General features: G+C 41.6%; 1 protein-coding gene across 4 annotated transcripts in view; it reads right to left on the reverse strand.

The window, feature by feature from the left end:
- The window catches only part of PLXNB2 (plexin B2), a 255,250-nt gene that overhangs the window by 110,601 nt on the left and 129,336 nt on the right, over positions 1-15,313 (reverse strand). For all 4 annotated transcript variants that reach the window (XM_082062717.1, XM_082062718.1, XM_082062716.1 and 1 more), the window contains one exon: positions 4,387-4,455. The gene's annotated coding sequence lies outside the window, so the exon portion shown is untranslated. The remainder of the gene's footprint in view (positions 1-4,386; positions 4,456-15,313) is intronic.

The raw sequence follows: 15,313 nt of genomic DNA on the forward strand, positions 1-15,313 counted from the left end.
GAACACCCACCCCCCAATAAACCACCTTTTTGTAAAACTAACCTACTAGTATTTTTTACATGGCAGGTCTCAAAGTGAAGTATGAGAAGCTGATAACACATTGCAGATATTCAAGTACTGCATCTACTAATAAAGCGCGGTCTCACTTCACCATCAAGGGAAAGGTGCCAACATATGGGCAAAACCCTATTCCAGTTTCATCTGCAGCCAGTGACATGAAATATGTCCAAAGCTGCATGATGCTTTTGTTAGACGGGTCACCCATGTAGGTTGCTGCAGAAAAAGATGGAAGCCACAGCTTACCTGGGGAGCCCACTCTCCCCAAGCCCCTCCGCACTCAATAGTAAGGGCAGGACTGTCACCACGGGCATTCTTGTCATAAAGGTCTATCAGCAAAGGAATGACATTTGGCCTTTACACGGCCCAGTGAATATAAATCCAGATTAGAGGGAAATAAAAGATGGTACTTTGCAGCATATGGGAAAACAGCAGCATAAGTCTCCAGGTAAGCTGCTCTGCACACTGCGGAGATCATGACATAGGGCTCTGCTGTGACTGGTACTGCTGATGCTTAACAGCCCGACTTGCTGCCACAAGCTACTCATGCTGGTCGAAGGAAAAAGAAATGGGACACAGGTACTGGAAGACATGCCAGAAACCACAAGCATGAAGATAAATGCAACCCCTGTGTAGTCCTCCTGAACGCCTTCTAGGGTCTCAGGGTGATGAAAGCAGAAACTCTGCGAGAACATTTTGCAAAGCCCATGTCTCATTCTCGCCTGCTGCCCAACCCATGCAAAAGATACTGAACAAGCATTTCCATGACTAAAGTCCTGTGGATCTGAAGATGAGTCTTAGAGGTCATTCTGGGGACTGAAGTCTGACTGATTGTCACATTGAGAAAATACTAGAATTAAAGTTCCTTATGCAAATCCTTTATGATAGTCTCTACGAGGGGACACTTTCCCGCCGTTCCCCTGCCTCATTTCATGCACAGCATAGACAGTACTTAATGAACTAGCAACTCTTCAATGTTTATTTTTCTCCTCATTATCCAGTGTGGCTCTATGCCTTATTTACCATGCTATCCAAAGGCTGCTGAGAATTATTTATAGCATCCACAATACAGGAGCTAAGTTCTTATAAACAATAATTAATTTTATAATACCCAGACGGATCCTGAAACTAAGGTGGGCACTTCTGGGATGGGCACTGGTTTTGAGCAACTACTTTTTAATCCTAACAGTCTAAAAAGCATCTCTGTAGACTTTGCAGAAAGAACCTGCCTATCAGCAAGCAGAGATTAGAGGCAGCACATGACATGCTGTGGTCCTCACCCTTCACAAGGGTGTTTGAACCAGGCTATTTACAGTGACAATGCGCACATTTTTACATAAGAAATACTGTTGAGAACAGTGAAAAAAACTCTCAATGCTAAGTTAAGAACTTGTTGCAGGGACCTCAGATTACAAAATGAGCAGCAAGAACCTAATTTTGGTATCTAATTAGGGCTGTGTGTTTTTCCCCCCACCCTGCGCTCTACCTGCCGGTGCCTGCTCCTGACGCCCAGAGGTACACGCTCCCCTTCCGTCTCCTTGCACTCACTACCTCAAGATTATTTTGATGTATCATCAGCCTAATGCAATAAAATTAGCAGCTTAGTAACCCCACTAGTCCATTTTACATTTTTTCCCAGCCTTTCCCTACTTTTTTTTGTGGGGGGAAGAAAAAAAAGTCACTTTCCCATCTCCTCTCTCCTTTCGACAAGGTAAAGATGCTCAGCAAACCAACACTTCACTGGACTCCTCCAGCACCTCAACTTTGGTTTCCAGCTCTATGGAAGGTCAGTCCAGAAGTGCGCTGGAAGACAATGAGGAAGTTTCTGCAAGTTTATTCCATTTTCTGGCTTTATGGGTAACCAAAGCCAAAATCCTACCAGCTATCCTACCAAACCACTTTAATGTACTTCGAACCCAAGTTTCAGAATTAATTTTCAATTTTAAGTAAAAGAAAAAAAATGTAATAAATACCTCTGGAAGCACTACACATAAAAAAGGATGATCGTAAGAGATTATACTGGATTACATAGTTTCAGGGCTCTACCTCCAGTTTTGTGAGTACAAGTAAAGCCACTATTCCTCTTGGGTCCTGTTAAGTGCTTTGTTTTCTCTCTTGGGCTCTGTTCACTTTTTGTATTATAATATCTCCGTAGCCACTTCTGCGATACAATAACAGCAGTAGATATTAAAAGGTATTTTTTCCTCTCCACATAAACTTTTAAATTTGGTGTTACTGCAAAAATCCCAGCCAATGTGAGGCAAATTAAATTTGAAAATTATTCAAGTTTAGAAGAGTAAATCTATAATTTTAATGTCAGATAGCTGCAAGAGCCAGATCAAGAAGGTTTTAATTGAGAAGCTCAGTCTACACATGAATAAAATTTAAATATCAGAAAAATAACATCTATTGCAGATATCATTTATTTTTACATCAAGGGCAAAGTGCTGGTATCCATCTCTCCACAAGGATGTGTTTATACCTCTGCCAGTTCCATGACCAGCTAATAATCATGTTGTCAGTAGTCTACTGCTCACTGAAATACAGCTCTACTTCATGTCTTTTATGTGTTTTTGCACACATATGAAATGACATTTTAACTAGGCAGATATCTTTAACAATTCATCCCATACTTCAACCCAATGGTGCTCCCCTGCTAAATATCACTTAAAAATTCCAAACAAAATCTGCCAAAATATTCTGCTTATTTCTAAAAAATTGAGATCTGCAGATAACAGTACCTCTTCCCGAATTTCCCAGGAGAAACCGTTGAAGATTGAGTTGGTGAGAATTATGTGAAATTAACTCAAGAAAATCTTTTACATGTACAAACTCATCACACACCTAAGGAATTGTTCAAGAACTGCCACTGGCCTCAACAAGGTCACTTGAGATGTACTTTTAGGACCCTGAAGCAACTAAAGTAACGGGTCCCAGTAGATGCCTTCAAATTTTGTTCTGTTTTGTTCAATACACACCGGAAAGTTCTAAGAATTTGTTTTTGTGTCACATAAGCCCATACAGGTTTCAAACTGAGCCGGATACCAGTAATGTAGAGTGTCAATACACAGCCTCATATGTAAATCTTTAGTTTAGGTACAATGTTGTCAAATCTGAGGATCTTTATTTCAAGCAACCCCATATCAGCAGACAGCTCTATATAAACCAGACTGCATTTCGCAACATTCCTGCAGTATCTCACTGTTTCAGTACTATTGGTCAGTTAGTAATTTCAGAAGACAAGTTTATAAAAGCCCAAAGGCTAAAATTAAAACTCTCTTAGCTTGTTAGACATTTAAGGCAGGATCACCGTCCTACTTGACATGTAAGTCATTAATTCTGTACTTTATCCAGCATTTGGAAAGGCTTAGATGACTGCTTCCAAACTCATCATGCAGGCTCTGGGAAATGGAAGGTGAGATCGTGGGAAAAATGTAATGTGAAAAAATTCTGGAACAAATCTGTGGCAGCTACAAGTCATGGCTATCACTGCCCCGCACACCAGAGCCACTCGAAGCCTCCTGGGGTATGACTTGCAGAGATATGGCTTTGCTTCACACACAAATATATATGTGCATATACATGTGCACGCACACAGGGAGTTCATGATATTATGAAATACAGCTATGGAAAGCAATTGCTTTAAAAAAAAATAACTGTGTGTTCGCCAGCAAAGTAACAGTTTCAAAAGGGTCTAGAAAATGAACTAAAGCTCTTCTTGTTAGAGAACTATTGACTCCAGGTTTGAAAAAGTGACCTCAAGTGAGCAATGATGCACTTAGCCTAGAACTTGCAGCCGCTGTATTTCACTCTAAATTGAATTGCCAATCTGCACTGCAATCTTCTTCTACTATAAACTCACGTATTTGGGGCAAGCATACAGAAAAACACTTTATCCTAGCTGTGTTATTCCAAGTTAGACTAAATTCTTTTGGAAATGGAAAATATGTCCATGATGCAGAATTTAAGGATTCCTGTGGGTACTTATACAGGGGGTAGTGGTGGTGTTTGTTTTTTTTTCTTTCCTTTTAAGGGCACTCAGTGACAATGTCACATTGACATTTTTCCTGCAAACAGTTCATAAGCACACAAATAACTAACAGCATGTGGCCCTGAAGCACTTAGGTATGTAAAGCCTACAGACCCATACTAAAAAACACGTAATAGACTTTTTATACCTCGCACACAAAATGATGAGATCTGGTATTCTCACCATACTGAAAGGGCTTTTTCTGGTAAATTAGGCTGCCAGTTTAGCATCATCTATAATATCATCAATGTCAATGGTTTGCAAACATAAATAATTAACACATGCTGTAAAATACTTACATTCACTTTTCCACTAAGTCTTCTTCACTGCAGTCAAGTTATTCTCCAGGACAGTGTTTAATCTTCTTACTAAATAAAAGAAGGCAGCAATTAAAAATCTATTCACAAGCATTAAGCTATGCTCAATCACCTTAAATTTATGAACTTTAAAATACTGATTTAAGATTGTCTATAGTGTCCCATAAACTTGTAATGTGTTTATGTATCATCAATTTTATTACATTTTAAACACAACTTTAGCACACTGTAACTTGAAATCCTGAGGCTAAATGGGGTGATGTTCTGTATTTTCAATAGCTGCTCGGATAACAAATCGGATGGACAGTTGCTCACAGATGTACAACTAATTACTGAAGAACTGAGAGCTCAACTGATATATTACCAGAAAGAATGCCTGGCATTACAGATGGGGTATTGTATGATTTGGCACTTCTTTAGCTAGAGCTTGAACATGCTCTTATCAATGGCAGTAGTCAGCACCTCCTACGATCAAACATTTAAGAATGGAAGAGAAACAGCATCTGTCCCTCTAGGGAAGGATATAATACCATCTGATAACGTTTAACATCACTATATATGCCAAAAAGTGATAAAAAAGGGTTCATGTAGATTGTTCACCACGAATGTCAAGAGGACAAGTGCCCTCAAAATTATCCCTGTCAATAGACTGAATGCCCCAATCTATTCCTTACCCGCAGATATTTCTCTACTTAGCTTTCAGTAAAACACACGATGCCCAGTCAAACAGTCTGCAGTGAATGCCAACTTACACACACACTAAAAGATCATCACATGGCAGCTCCCAGTTGAGAGAGACTCAAGCACCCAGCAAAATCCACCACCTTGTCACCAAAGCCATCTCATCCCAGCTGACACTGACTTTGAGCCTTGCCTAACACTGGCTCCCCGGAGAGGTAAGACACAAACAACAGCAGGGCTGTTCTTTTCCTTTCGTGTTCCTTGAGACTGCCCAGTACTAAACTAAGTTTATTTTGTTAATCTTTGATGAGATTTAATGTATTGTTTTCATTGCTCATATCTAGTTGCTGTGGTAACACATCCTTTATGGACATTCATCTCTTCCTGCAGCCTCCTGATAATATAAATGGCTCAGCACTGCACGAGATTCCAGGGAAAAGCTCTCTGAACAAACCTGCACTCTCACTGGGTGAAAGATGAGTAAAACTGTGATATGAAGGACACAGGAGAAGATCTGTGTGAGATGTTTAGACCACAGCTGTATGATACAGCCTAACTGGAGAGTGTGGGTTTGGACTGGGACTGAGGGAAGTCGTAGGAGGGAGTGTAAGTACAGCAGCCAACCCAAGAGACAGACAAAAATTTTAGACTTTAGAATCAAGGGAAAGGGCAGATTTCTTCCTATATCTTGCTGAGAAAGGGAAAAAACAACAGAACTGGTGCAAATTAAGCATATAAAGGAACAGGAAATACAGAGGTAAAAGGGAGTGCAAACGGATGTGAAAGATCATTATATTGTCCACAACAGCTGAGAAGAAAGGAGATGGAGGCAGTCAGCAAGGAAGCAAGACTCCTTCCTGCAGAGGAATTCCCTTTATATATCCATATTGTCTCTTTCCTTCAGAGCATTTTTGCAAGTATAGCCAAATGGTGCTTTAGGCACATCATGTGCAATTGGTTCACATCTCAACTATTTGGCTGAGCCTGGAAAAGGAACTGAATGCTGTCAGTTCTGACTGTTGTGTCCATCCAGTTATGCCTCCAGTAACAAAGGTATGGCCCCTTCTAATAACATCGCAAACTTATTTATTGGAAAAACAGGTTCAACCATAGCCTGGGAACTGGCAGAGAGTCATCAGACTACTGAAGTGTCAGCTCTCACATGGGTACACCAGGCATTTTAGTCTGTAGCTGGTAATGAGCGATGCCAGAGAATTATGCCACCAAACTATACTCAGTTTTTTGTCTTATAAAATAGAAAGCCTTTTTCATAAGAGGCTTGGGACATGAGCCAGAAATCTCACTCACTGTTGTCTCCTTATTTCTTCAGACTGAGTCATCAGATTTTCCAGGTTTCTCCACTCAAATTGCATACTGCTTTGGCTATGTTTAGATGGACACAGGTGGTACCATCTGCTGCAAGGCTTGCTGGTTTTGTTTGGTTTTGTTTTTTTATTTTTTCTTTTACCTCCTGCTTGTAGCACAACAGCTCTTTTTCAGTGTCTTACACTGGAACACCACAAGAAACTGGTCTTTCACAGTATGGGTTTGTCCAGCTGATGAGTCAAAATGGACTACTTGAACTAAAGGAACTAAAATACACATCACAGGTCCTCTGAGAGCTGGAGGCTCTTGCAGCTGATCTGAAGTCAGAAGTACTTAAACGATATAGGGGAGTTGATCTTTAAAGATGCCCGAAACCACGAGCACAAACAGAGCAAGCATGGGCCAGGGGGATGCTCACACGAGTAACTTCAGTCTAACAAGGCTGATCTTGTTTTATCTCTCTCCACTGGCTCGGGAAAGTTGGTCTTGCCACAGATTGCCTTCTGGAGGAGGAATCAGACTTCCCCGAGCTGCTTTTCAGAGGAGACTCCTTCTCCCCTCCATAATCCAAGAGGACAGCAGGGAGTTTACTGCCATTAGGTTACATTTGGCTCTTGTATTACCTCAGTCTGGATGCGCCAAACTCCTCACATCTTTTCACATGACACAATTTCTGCCTTTCATATCAAAATACTCCTTTAGGACAAAAGAATGAAAACCATCATGGACAGGTCGTATAGTTAAGACCATCAGGACAGGTCAATAACCAAGCAGAGCCAAGACAACTGTTAACAACCTCCCCATCCTGCAAACACCCTCTCCCCCATCAGGCAGCTGCGCCTCAGCATTTAGGGAGAATATCTCAGATACTGTCATTTCAAAAAAGATTATAAACTCAGGCTGATTGGTTGTGTCCAAGTGCTAAACTTTGTAAGCGGACAACGGGCTGCCCTGGCCCTGCGGCTGCCAGGGGATCACGGCTGCCAAAAGCTGCAAGGAACAAAGCACTGCGCTCATCCTGCAGCACCCAAAGCTGATGCTGCTATAAGTAGGAGTAAGAACATATGGAGTGCTTTTTTTGTTTTGTTTTGTTTTGTTTGCTTCTAGAGCTAAAAACAGCTCATAAACCACATTTCTTTGAGGGAGGCTTTTGTTTGTTCGTTAGAAAGGGCAAGCACTGGGTCAAGGATAGTACTATCCGGTTCCCAGACACAGACCTTTTTCCCTTGAGTGTTCAGCTATATGTAACATATGGAGCAGATACTTTTCATATAGGCTTGTATATGCCTAAGGAACTTTTATCTGGCTGTTGAGCTAACAAGCATGGTGCACTTGATAGGACAGAGCATGTGGGTAACACTACCTACTGCTTTTTTGAGCTTAATTTTGAAAACGGATTTTCACATTTTGGTGCCAGGAAGGCTATGTTACAACACTGAGATCATGTCCATATGGAAACAGGATATAGAATTTACTATTAAAAACTTAAGGGTGATATCAAATGTCAGCTTAAGACTCCAAACATTGCAGTGTATTTACAGCTCTAATTAACTATTTGGCACTACTACACTCCAATATCTGGCCAATGCTGTATCTTCCATCATCTTCAGCTCTCCAGCTTACATTGCTCTTGGTCATCTCCATTCTGCCCTCTGAGCCTCCTTGACCTCAGAGACACCCCCTCCACTTCTAGCACATGAACTCCAGAATTTTATTACTGACTTACCTTCTGTCTCCCCTGCTTGGCTACCTCGAGCTTAGTATCTTTGTCATCTTCAAGCTGTTCCACATAGCTCTGCCTTCCATACACTTACATCTAATACTGATTACACTTTTTTTCTCCTTTGGCTTCCAGTCAATCCCATATCCTTTTGGCCTCAATTTTATGCACTATGAAAAGACCTTGACCAACCCTATGCAAAAATTAACAGAATATTAAATAATAATAGAAGTGTTTAATACTGCTGGATATACCTCAAATGAACAACTGTTTTCACTCAGTCCTTTCATTTTGCTCTTCCTGTAGTTTGAGAGGCAAAAAAAGTAAAAGAAAAAAAAAATCAAACAAAACCCAAAACAAACAAAAAACCCAACCAAACAAGCCAAAAACCAAACCAAACCACACATGGTGGAGTTTTCCATTCTTAAAATTTAGAAGTCTTAGACCAAAATCTGAGTTTTACAGCCACACTGTAAGAACGAAGACCAGCATAATCCAAAACTGAAACCAAATAATTTGTGCTCCATTACCCTTTCTGAATATTGTTTGAGTCTAAGGAGACTAAATACCTAATCTCTATCGACTTTTCCAGAAAGATTTCTTAACTATAGAATTAAACAGACTAACCACAAAGTACTTCTTTCTCTGCTCTCCCTTCTGACCTGTCCAGAAATCCTACCTGCTCTTTCAACAGTGTTTTTATTTACTCTGATATACTCTGCGTAAACTTGAAGGGACTGTAAAGAACCTCTCTTTAGTAGCTTAGCAGAGTCTTTTCAGTCCTTAAGATGCCCACATGCAGACTTTCAACAGCTGCCTTATTGGCCTTTTCATCAAGCCCTTTGCTTTCTCCACATGTGTCAGAAGACCACAGTGGACTTCTCAAGAGATCTGCCTTCTCCCAAGGCAGATCTCTCATTTCTAACTCACACAGCTTCCCAAGTCACACGGGCTGCCTGCAAGCAGGAACCCAGCCTCTGACTATTAAGTGAACACGTGACACTTATATTCTAGCTGAAGGTTAATCATCAAGTAGTTTACAAAACATGTGCTACTTTGGAGACCAAAGGTGAAATCCCACAGCCACTGAATTGAGAGCTCCCCCAAGGCCAGAACTCTGTCCCAAACTTGCATATCTGCGTCAATGTGTTCACACAGGGAATGGCTACAGCAGCAACCAACACGCTCTCACGTGAAGCCAGGAACGACTTTGCTTCGCTTTTATGAGCCAGTTTATTTAGCCAGCCTTGCTCAGTTGTAATACATTTATATGTATCTACCTTTGAAGAGGACACCATGCTCAAGGCCCCGGACAGACAAGCTTTTATTGTTCAAGGCACAGAGTGTGAAATAAACTCAAATGCTCTTTGTGCTTACTGTTACTCTCTTGGCTGGCTTTCCATGACACTTTCTTCAGCACGTAAGGACACCGAATATTTCTCCGAAACCTCCCCCTGTGCTCTGACAGCAAACGGGGCCAAGGCCACCCCCGTGACAAGCTGCCTCCAGGCAAGAGGCCTATTTATGCAACCCAGTGGTCTCCCAGCAGTGCAAGATGCTCCCACGTCAAGAGCATCACCTACTGCAGGTGACAGGAGGGACTCCACCACTACACAGCAGAACAAAGTTTACCCTCAGTTTCCCAGAAATTCAATGTAATACTGGCACAGACACACTTTAAAATTACCTAAAATTCAAATTTACCCAAAGCTCACAAGTTCGATTTTCCCTTCACTTTCCTATTCCTTCGAAGTCCTAAAATTATATTGCTGTTTTTCTTTGTTCTCAATCCTCAGATAATCTTCTACCCCACGTCCCCATATCCCCCTTTGGCTTCTGAGAGCCAGGGAAGAGAAGAAGCACAGAGAGAGGTATACTGGACAATAAAGCAGACTGCCATCTATATTTGTGCTAACTGCAACAACCAGTATACACACAGATCAGTTAGACTAGTTTGCATTCACCAGCAGTTTTCAAATTACTGAAGTAGTTCAATTATTTCAAAATACCAATAAGTATTTCACAGACAAGAATTATTAGGAATCTTGAGTTATTCTGGTGATGTGCAGATTTACAGGCAGCTCTGTGCTTGTCATAAAATATTCCACAGCTGCCGCTTTCGCTTAAAACAACCTCAGAACACCAGCCACCCTCCCTTCACAAAACACAGCTGTTAACTACTAACTGAAGAACACCAAAATTCACCAAAATTGTCTTATAACAATTACTGTTCAATAAAGGTAAATTGCGCGACATCCAATGATACTGCTGCAGAGCTTCCCACCTCAAAAAAGAAAATCCGCATCTGCTATATTACGTTCCTCTTTTCATCTTCATGTCATTGAAGGCATTCCACAGGCAGTTTTATTTCTGAGAGCACTGATTTTCGATCGATCTGTTCTGGCCTGGATTTGAAATAGGATACTACATGAAATTGGATCCTGGGAGCCTCAAACATGCCCAGGCTTGCACAGGAGGTTAAACAAAAATAAGTGGTTTTTTTTAAACACAGACTGCTAATAAAACTGATTTTAAAGTGCCCTCATTTCTCTTGACTGGAAATAATATATTACATCTATAAAGTCTATTATATGAAGCTCTTTAAATTCTTTATTATTTATACAATGCCATCGGTCCACACCTCGCCTAAGAAATATATATTTTAATAGTCAACCAAAGCGATCCAAACCACCAAGGTAATTAAGACTTTTTAAAAATTGGCTTCACTACCTTTCCCCATACATCTGCCAAGCTATGGCCCAGTCCTGCAGACTCTTCATCACGTAGTCAGTGGGAGTGCTCACACAAGTATTCGAAGGTTTACTCCCTATGTTACAAATTGCAGCCTGCCTTATTGGAAAAAGAAGCAGGCATGACAGTGGGAGTGTGAAAAAGGAGAGGAAAAAATGCTTAATGTAGGAAGGTAAAAAGGAGAAAAGATTATTAAATGAGGGATGCGGCATGGATGAGGGAAAATAAGTGATGTAAGAAGACAGCAGCAAAGGATAACGTGGAAAAAAAGAGGAAAGGTGTAAAAACGTGAAGAGCTTATCCAGAACACTGTAGGGCTTTAAATGCATTTGCAAGATATGAACAGCAAAGAAAGTGCAGGTGGAACAATTAGAGGTAGCAAATTGGAGTGGACGGCTGAGACCTTTATTTTTAGTTTTTATTTAAAAAGTAAAAATCACCAAGGTCCACTTTCCACTCCTTTTTCATTCCCTGCCGGGACGCCAGTTCCTCTGGAGCAGAGTATGAGATGCTGTGAGGACTCTCATGGTGTGGCGAGCCAGGCAAACCTTGCCAGAGCCCAGACAGAAGGATTGGTGACATTTTGGATGTCTTATTTGATTGCAACATATGTTTCCCAGGATAGCCCACTGCACTTCAAACTTTATTTTCTTTGTTTCTAAAAGTGCAAAGCTCATTTTGAAACTTGAGTGAAATTTCATCTTCCCCACTGAGAAACGTGTAAAAATCAGAACCTCCTCAAGAATACAACAGTGGCCTGGCTGTGCCTCTTACTGGCCTGATCAGAAAGCATCGCAGCAATCCAAGTTTAAATACCAGGAATGTCTCATTTGTCGATCAAAACCAAGGAACGAGACACTCTGCCTAATTATCAGTAATATAAGAACACTGTCCTCCTTCAAATCAGGCAGAAGGGCTCTTCTCGTCTTCAGTGCTTCTCAGCCTGATTCCCCCCCCCCTTGCATCCCTTGCTTCCTCCCTCCACAAGCTGTCTTCCTAATCTGGAATCCTTCAGAGCTGGGAACCAGACCCCCTGCCTTGATTCCCATCATCTGCACCGATTTATGTTATTAGCAGGCCAGGCCAGCTGGCCGCTTGTACACCCAATGAACCCATACACTCTGATACTGTGCCCTTTTTAAAAACAAACAACAACAAAACAAACCCAAAAAAGTGCAACAGTCCAGCAGAGCTTTGCCTGCCAGGTTAAAACATGCTCCTTGCTCTTTGAGCTTAACCTACCTGCTGCTGCTGAGCACAGATACTTCCCTGGGTGTAGCTGCTCTTCTGCTGGGTAAAGCCCTTTTCTGTAAATAATTCAAAGCTATTTCTAGGCTGTGGCAAGGGTGCAGGCTTATTGTTTCTACTTCACTAGGAAAGATACATTAAAAAAAAAAAAAAAAGAAAAAAAATAAACCATTCCAAACTGTGATAGGAGCTGGGCTCAAGCTGATACTCCCCTATCTTGCAGAGCAAGTCACAGCGGGTTCTGTAATCACAGGCTCCGCAAACACTGATTTTACCCCCCCTCCCCAGGACCTAAACTCGCCCAGCACTCCCGCGCAGAGGTCGCCCATGTTCGCAGCTGCCAACACCAACAGGGAACAGCCAGCAAACACCCAGCGGATCTGATGGTCCAACCAGCCTCAGTCCTTCCCTGGCTAACAACAACCTGCTGGTTTTTGTTTTTTTTTTTTTTCAGGATACTTCTTCCTTCCATGTTTGAACAGTGCAGAAACTACGGGGAAAAGTGCTTGTTGTTCAGTTCAAGCACTTTTTTTTCCATCAGTGGAGGAAACCGCGTTTGGATCCACACGAAGGGAAAGGCAATATTTATAGAGGAAGTTCCCACACTTCCTCTTCAAACAAATCACTCCTGGCTGGTTTTGCAATTACAGCCCTACTGTAAAGAGCAAGGGGGGGTCTCCGGGAAGCATTGAGCATATAATTTCCTTTTAAAGTCACTTGCCTGTGAAAAGGCAGCTTCCAGAGAGGAAAGAGTTAAGCATACAGGACAAATGGACAAGTTTTCAGTAACTAAATTACTCTTCCTGTAGGCCTAGAGGAAATCCACAGCCACCACAAATATTCCTTGCTCACTTCAATACTGCTCTTTGTGAAATAGGTTTTAATGGCCGAGCAAAGCAATCCAAACCACAGATGTAATTAAAGCCGCCAAAACCGGCTCCATGAAAGGCTGGGAAGCGCCCGGTGCCCTGTCTGGGGCGGCCAGTGCAGCACGGACAGAGCGGTGTTGACACTGGGAAGTCTCATCCTCATCCTTACCATAGCACACTGCATCGCTGCCGACAGGACAGAGCCCGCTGGAGCTCGCTGGCTGGAGGGCAGCAGGGGTTTTTAAGGGGTTTAAAGGATGGAGGTGGACAGAGAGCCACCCTGCTGCCGGCTCTGCAGCTGCCTGTGCTACCCATGCCCCGTGCAAGCCAGGGCAGGACCTCCAAGAGGGGATGATGCTCAGGGCTGCAGGAGTATCTGCTTTTGCCCGATTTCCATCCCATGCCCTGCTCCATAGGTTATAAAGCAGGTCAGGGCACTGCCACTTCGCCACCGCAAGCCCACTTGTTTGCAACATTGCAGTGTTAAAAAACTTTCTAATCCATGGGAAAACTGTATTTGACAAGCAATATTTCCCTCTGCGCACAGTGATTAAAGTCTGCAATGCCAGCATAAGAAGCAGAGGGATTTTTCTGACAATTCACTGTAAAACAGCTTCCTATTTGAACTGACATACCTTAATTTCTTCTGCGGTGAGTCAAACCACTAGTCTGCATGAAAGGTCGGTAGTCTCTTGGTATTGAAACCTCTACTAGATCCATACCCAGCAAAGGAAGAATTAAGTTTTCCTGAAACTCCTATCCAAAGCGTGGGAGGATGGAAAATAAGATTAGCATACCTTGCTCAAAATATTTCATGAGATAAAAGATATGATTGTTTTGGCACTAACTTCTCCCTCCTTCTTTTCTCTCTCCTCACCCACAGCAAGGTGTGAAAGGTTTGGGAAACTCCCTGTCCCTACTCCACACTTTTTTTCATGTTTCATTTTAGATTAGAACACAATTGGATTTGGACTAGATTAACATTTCATCCAAAACAAATCCCGCACCTTTCAGTTACTAATTTCATTTGATAACAGCTGTGGAAAACTAACTCCATATTTTCGAAGTTAAATCATTGCCAAATTGTTTTCAAATGCCAGCTGCCCAGTGTAAGGCTAAAGAACTTCCCAAAACAATTATATTTAAATTATTAATTAAAACAATTTGGAATATCATTATTAAAATCAATTAATTTATGCAAAGAGATCTACAAACGCGAAACACAGTTATAGTGAAAGAAATTCATCAGCTGTTGAATAATTAATACAGCTCTTCATTTGTTTCACCTCATGTGCCAAGTAGCACAAAAGTCTTTAATATGAGTGGATCACAAAGCTAACAAAGATCATTACACATTTATAATCACTAAACTGGTTAAGTGGAAAGTTTGCAGGGAAAAAAAAAAAAACACAACCAACCAAACAATAACAAACCTGCAATATTAGGTTCAGAACAAATGAAAACTCACAATTTTGTCCATCTGGATGAAACAACAGGGGAAAGAAAAGCAAAGCAGAGCTGCATCTTAGGCCTGTTTGCTGTAGGCAAGCAGCAAGATCTGTCGCCAGCTGCGAGAAGCGAGGTGCTTCTCTGAAACCTCTGCCTGGAGACCTGCGAGAAAGGTTCCTGAAAGCAGCTGGCCTGGCTGCCCTCCCCTTTCTGGAGGCAAAACACCACGGCTTGGCCAGTTACCTCCACGTGCTTACTGTGAAGTTATGTACTTTTACATCCACGCACGCACTTTTTCCTCTCAGACACCAAAAGAAACATTTTTCTAGTCTGACATGCTGCAGGTCCCTTGGCAAAGTACATTTCTTCTTCAACAAACAGTGGGTTTTGGTAAACGCCATGCAGATTTCCTGGGGATTACCAGAACTACATACCTTTCGTTAAACAGCACTCCAGTGACGTAAAATGATGTAAATAGAAGAACAGCATAAATCACTGATTGCTGCACAACTGAAAACTTAGTGTGTGCTAATTTATAACGTTCCTTAACTCAATTATTTGGGTTGGAGAGGGTGGGAATCAATGGGGTAAACCACAAACAAACCGTTGCTGTCATGTCCTTTGTCTGACGCTACTTCGCTTTCACCGTACTTAAACATTTCTCTCCCGCTAAACCTTTGCACTATTTCAAAGAAGAAGTTGAATTTATACTTGTTTGGTTTTATTTTCAAAAAACTCAAGAGTATCTGTCCAAAGAAACATCAGAGATTAAAAAGTACCTGTGGTGGGAGAGTATTCATTGCCTTTTAAATGCTGAATTACAATAGAGAAGTTAAAGGACTAAGGTGGGTGTTTTTTCAAAGAC

Source organism: Streptopelia decaocto (genome assembly GCF_964273445.1).
Source record: "Streptopelia decaocto genome assembly, chromosome: 1".
NCBI lineage: Eukaryota > Metazoa > Chordata > Aves > Columbiformes > Columbidae > Streptopelia > Streptopelia decaocto.